Here is a 6,000-nt window from a genome sequence, read left to right as displayed (position 1 = left end):
ATATATATATATATTATATTATATTTTTGCTGTTGTTCTTATGTGCTGTCGTCTTGGTTCTGACTAATAATTACCACGTACAGTACAGGGTCACTATGAGCCAGAACTGACACCACCACCACCATAGAGTTTCTGAGTAGTATCTGGTGGGTTTGAATTGCAGACTCTATGATTTTCTGTCTAGTACTTAGCATACCAAATAACCAGTTTAAAAGACAAAATGTATCTTAAATTTTCATCTGTTTAAATCTTTATGGGTTGTTGAATGCAAAGACCAATGGGGTGCAACCAACACTATGTTTTGAAAGTACATTCATGTGTGTACAGCTTTTAAACTTAGAACAGACAAATAATAACCATAAGCAGCTTTTATAAGAAGTGTCAATTTATACCACTACACTTGGATATTATGTCAAATTTGCTTAATTAATCTGAGACCTTGTTAGTGATTTTATAGTGCACTTAAATTTTTAGAAGCATTTCTATTACAACTCATATCAAATTGTAAGTAATTATAATAGCTGAGATCAGAAGGAAGGTTATTAATGATAAATATAAAATATTTTGCCTCTTGTGTATGTTTGGAAAGAGTGCTCTGCTTTTAATATATAATCTTGTCTGTTCAGATCTAATACAAACTTTTATGAAGTATTATGATTAAATAGTGTTCATATGAACTAGGAGAATTTTTAACACTCAACTCCGAGATAAATTGGGAGACTATAACACTGAACCTTATGAATAACTTTGGAACACTGTCAGACAGTACGTGAATAGTGACTATGGAAACATGATGAAGAGCTTCAGAATATTGTCAGATATAAGGCCAGAAGAGAAGTCCATCAGGTTGGAAGGCACCCATAATTAGACTGGGGAAGAGATACCACCTCAAAGTAGAGTTGACTGTTATGACACATACGGAATAAAGCTACAAGACCTTCATGTGACGATGGGGCTCAACTCAAAATGGAAAGAAACAGCTGTAAACGTTGATTAATAATTGGAATGTGGAATGTACAAAGTATGACTCTAGCAAAACTGGAAGTTGTCAGAAATTAAGTGGAATGCATAAACATCAATGTCCTAGGCATCAGTGAGCTGATATGGACTAATATTGGCCATTTTGAATCTGACAATCACAAGTGTACTATGCCTGGAATGAGAAATTGAAGAGGAATGGTGTCACACTCATTATCAAAAAGAATATTTCAAGATCTATATTGAAAGTACAATACTGTCTGTGATAGAATAATAATGCCTACACGGAAGAACAGTTAATACAATTACTGTTCAAATTTATGCACCAACCACTAAAGCCAGTAATGATGAAACTGAAATATTCTACCAATTCCTTCAGTCTGAAATTGATCTAACATGCAATCAAGATGTTTGGTAATTACTGGTGATTGGAATGCAAAGGTTGGAAAAAAAGAGCAATGATTAAGAGTTGGAAAATATGACCTTGTTGATAGAAATAATACTGGATTTCCAACGGTAGAATTTTCCAACCAGCGACTTCACTTCATTGCAAAAACTTTTTTTAAACAGAATAAGAGATGACTATACAATACACATGGAACTCATCAGATGACAGTATATATGACAATATTCTGGTGCTCTTCATCATGTTTTAATATTCCATATTCTGATTCTATCTGACAGTGTTTCACTGCTATTCATAAAATTCTCAATGGTTAGTAATTTGGAAGTAGCCCGCCTCTCCTTCTTTTGATTCTTTCTTAGCCTGAAAACTCAGTTGAAACTTGTCTACCATGACTGACCCTGTAGACATTCAAAACACCTATGGCCTAGTTTCCAGCATCGCAGTAACATGCAAGCCACAATATTTTGGTGAACTGATAGATGAGTGATGGAGCTCTAGTGTAGTCTCTGTCAGTGTTTGAGAAAATCTTATTCACTATTTTGTACAATATTGCATTGCCTTTGCTTTTTATAGTATCCTGTAGCATTTTTTTTTTTTTTTTAACCTGGCGTCCTCGTGTGATGTGATAAGGTAAATATGAACCACAAGGTCAATGGTTCAAACTCAAAAGTCACTCCTAGGAAACCCTATACAGTGTCACTATGAGTTGGAACCCACTCAGTGGCAATGAACAATAAAGTTTTGAACATTCTGATTTTCTGTCACTGTTTTTACCTTTACATTTCAGTTTAGATCAGTTCTGTCCACCTAGCTTTGAGCTCTCTGAGTTATTCCTAGGGTGTGTTCAGTTTATTCACGAACCCGTCAAAAGTATTCTGCATGTCTGCTAATTTTTAAAATAGCAATTCCATTTGATTCTTTCTTATACGTTTTTAACTGAAATTTCTTTTATAATCTTATGATTGTCTACATTTTCCATTATACTATTTCACATATTATTATAAAACCAAAACCATTGCCAGTGAGTCAATTCCTAAACTCTGTATAGGATTTACAAAGCTGTTAGTCTTCATAGGAGGATAAACCTTCATTATTCTCTCATGGATTAGCTGATGTGTTTAAATCTTGCATGACAAGGACTCCTTAACATAAGATTAGAGTTGTTGCAAGTTTCTTATTTGATGATTTCCTGGTGTGGTGCTGTGGGTTAAGGCGCAAGGCTGCAAAGACGTTTGAATTGCAAAGTCGGCAGTTCAAGCTCACTAGCTGCTCCTCTGAAACCCTATATAGGGTTTCTATGGGTGAGAATCAACTTCACGGCACTTAAAAACAACAACAATCATAACCTAATCTGATTTGTATTAAAAGTATTTCTTCAGGGTGTGTTTTTATCCTTGGCTATTTTTGTCCTAATACTTTTTTATGAGATTATTATGTTGCCTAAATTATATATAAGGCACTTTGTGTGTTGGTGTGTGTGTGTGCACATGTGTATACGGCATTGAGCACATTTTTGCTTTAAATGGAACCTTCATTTATTGATGGGTCACAACTCAAAATGAAGAGAAACAGCTGTAAACATCCATTAATGATTGTAAGATGGAATGTACCAAGTATGAATCTAAGAAAATTGGAAATTGTCCAAAATCAAATGGAATGCATAAACATTGGTATCTTAGGCATTAGTGAGCTGAAATGGACTGGTATTAGCCATTTTGAATCTGACAACCACATGGCTTACTATGCCGGGAATGACAAATTGAAGAGGAATGGTGTCGCATTCATTGTGAAAAAGAACATATCAAGATCAATCATAAGATACAATGCTGTCTGTGATAGGATAATATCATTTATATCAGTTAATAAAACTATTGTTCAAATTTACACACCAACCACTAAAGCCAGTAAGGAAGAAATACAAGAATTCTACCAACTTCGCCAATTTGAAATTGATCAAACATGCAATCCAGATGCATTTATCATTACTGGTGATTGGAATGCAAAGGTTAGGAACAAAGAAGAAGGATTGGTAGTTACAAAATATGGCCTTGGTGATAGAAATGATGGTGGAGATTGCATGATAGAATTCTGCAAAATCAATGACTTGTTCATTTCAAATACCTTCAATAGACAGCATAAGAGATGATTATACACATGGACCTCGCCAGATGGAATACATAGAAATAAAATTGACTACATCTGTGGAAAGAGACAATGGAAAAACTCCATATCATCAGTCAAAACAAGGCCAGTGGCAGACTGTGGAACAGACCATCAATTGTTCATATGCAAATTCAGACTGAAACTGAAGAAAACAAGTTCACAAGAGCCAAAATATGACCATGAATATATCCCACCTGAATTTAGAGATCATCTGAAGAACAGATTTGATACATTAAACACTAAAGACTGAAGACCAGAAGAATTGTGGGATGACATCAAGAATAGGAAGAAAGCAAAAAGTCATTAAAAAGACAAGAAAGAAGGAAAAGTTCAAAATGGATGTCAGAAAAAAACACAGAAACTTGCTCTCCAGTGTAGAGATGCTAAATCAAATGGAAGAAATGAGGAGGTACAAGAGCTAAACAGAAATTTTCAGTCAGTTCGAAAAGACAAAGTCAAATATTACCACAAAATGTGCAAAGATCTGCGATCAGAAAACCAAAAGGAAGAATACGCTCAGCATTTCGCAAGATGGGAAACTGAAGAAAAATTTCAACCCTTGACTTTCATTATTGAAAGATTCTCTGGGCAAATTATTGAATGATGCAGAAAGCATCAAGAGAAGATGGAAAGAATACCCAGAGTCACTGTACCAAAAGGAAATGATTGATGTTCAACCATTTCAAGAGGTAGCATATGATCAAAAGCCAATGATACTGAAGGAAGAAATCCAAGGTCCAGAGATGGAATTGGCAAAGAACAAGATACCAGGAATTGATGGAATAAAAATTGAAATCTTTCAAGAAAGTGAGGCGGCACAGGAGGCAGTCGCTCATTTTTGCCAAGAAATTTGCAAGACAACTATCTGGCCAACTGATTGGAAGAGATCCATATTTGTGCCCATTACAAAGAGAGGTGACCCAAAAGAATGCAGAAATCATCGGACATTGTCTTTGATAGCCCATGCGAGTAAAGTTTTACTAAAGGTAACACAGAAATGTCTGCAAGCATACATTGACAGAGATTCAGAAGAGGACATGAAACAAGGGATATCATTGCTGATGTCCGATGGATCTTGGCTGAAAGCAGAGAATAGCAGAAAGATGTTTACCTGTGCTTTATTGACTACACAAAGGCCTTTGATTGTGTGGATCATGACAAGCTATGGACAACATTGTCAAGTTTGATTATTCCAGAGCACTTAATTGTGCTAATGAGGAATCTGTATGTGGAACAAGAGGCAGTTGTTTGAACAGAACATGGGGACACTGAATGGTTTAAAATTAAGAAAATTGTGTGACAGGGTTGTATTCTTTCACCATACTTATTCAACATGTATGTTGAGCAAATAATCCAAGAAGCTCAGTTAAATGAAGAAAACTGTAGCATCAGGATTAGAGGAAGACTTATGCAGATGATATAACCTTGCTTGCTGAAAGTGAAGAGGACTTAAAATACTTATTGATGAAGATTAAAGACCACAGCCTTCAGAATGGATTGCATCTCAATGTAAAGAAATACAAAATCCTCACCACTGGACCAATAAACAACATTATTATCAAGAGAGAACAGATTGAAGTTGTCAAGGACTTCATTCTTTTTGAATCAACTATCAACACTCATGGAAGCAGCAGCCAAGAAATTAAACAACGTATTGCATTAGGCAAACCTGCTGCACAAGGCCTTTTTAAAGTGTTAAAGAACAAAGATGTCAACTTGAGGACTAAGGTGCACCTGACCCAAGCCATGGTATTTTCAATAACCTCATATGCAGGCAAAAACTCGACAATGAATAAAGAAGACTGTAGAAGAATTGATGTTTTTGAGTTGTGGTGTTGGAGGAGAATACTGAAAGTGCCATGGTCTGCCAAAAGAACTAACAGATCTGTGTTGAAAGAAGTGTAGCCAGAGTGCTTTTTGGAGGCCAAGATGACCAAACTTCATCTCTCATACTTCGGACATATTGTCAGGAGGGACCAGTCCCTGGAGAAGGATATCATGTTTGGTAAGGTGGAGGGGCAGAGAAAAAGAGGAAGACCATGAGCGAGATGGATTGGCAAAATGGCAGCATCAATGGGCTCAATCATGGTAACAACTGCGAGGTTGGCCCAGGGCCAGGCAGTGTTTCATTCTGCTGTGTATAGGGTCGCTATGGGTTGGTACCCACTCAATGGCAGCTGAGAACAACAACAACAACATAGGCAGGAATCTGTTAATCTGATTATTGGGGGTGTGGTTGTCACAACTTTTTCTGCTTCTGTTCATTATGCAATGTTGAACCTTACAAATATTTCTACTCCTTTCCTAGAGATAGAGCCTTTCATTTTATTTTCTTGTCTTTTCCCTTCCTGATGTGACACTGTGGGTAATGCGCTGGACTACAAGTTCAGTTTGAACCAACCACAAGATCAAAGATTCAAAGTCACCAGTTGTTCCTTGGAAACCTGATAAAG

Source organism: Chrysochloris asiatica, unplaced genomic scaffold (assembly GCF_000296735.1).
Source record: "Chrysochloris asiatica unplaced genomic scaffold, ChrAsi1.0 scaffold00029, whole genome shotgun sequence".
NCBI lineage: Eukaryota > Metazoa > Chordata > Mammalia > Afrosoricida > Chrysochloridae > Chrysochloris > Chrysochloris asiatica.
Note: the sequence above shows the minus strand (reverse complement) of the source record.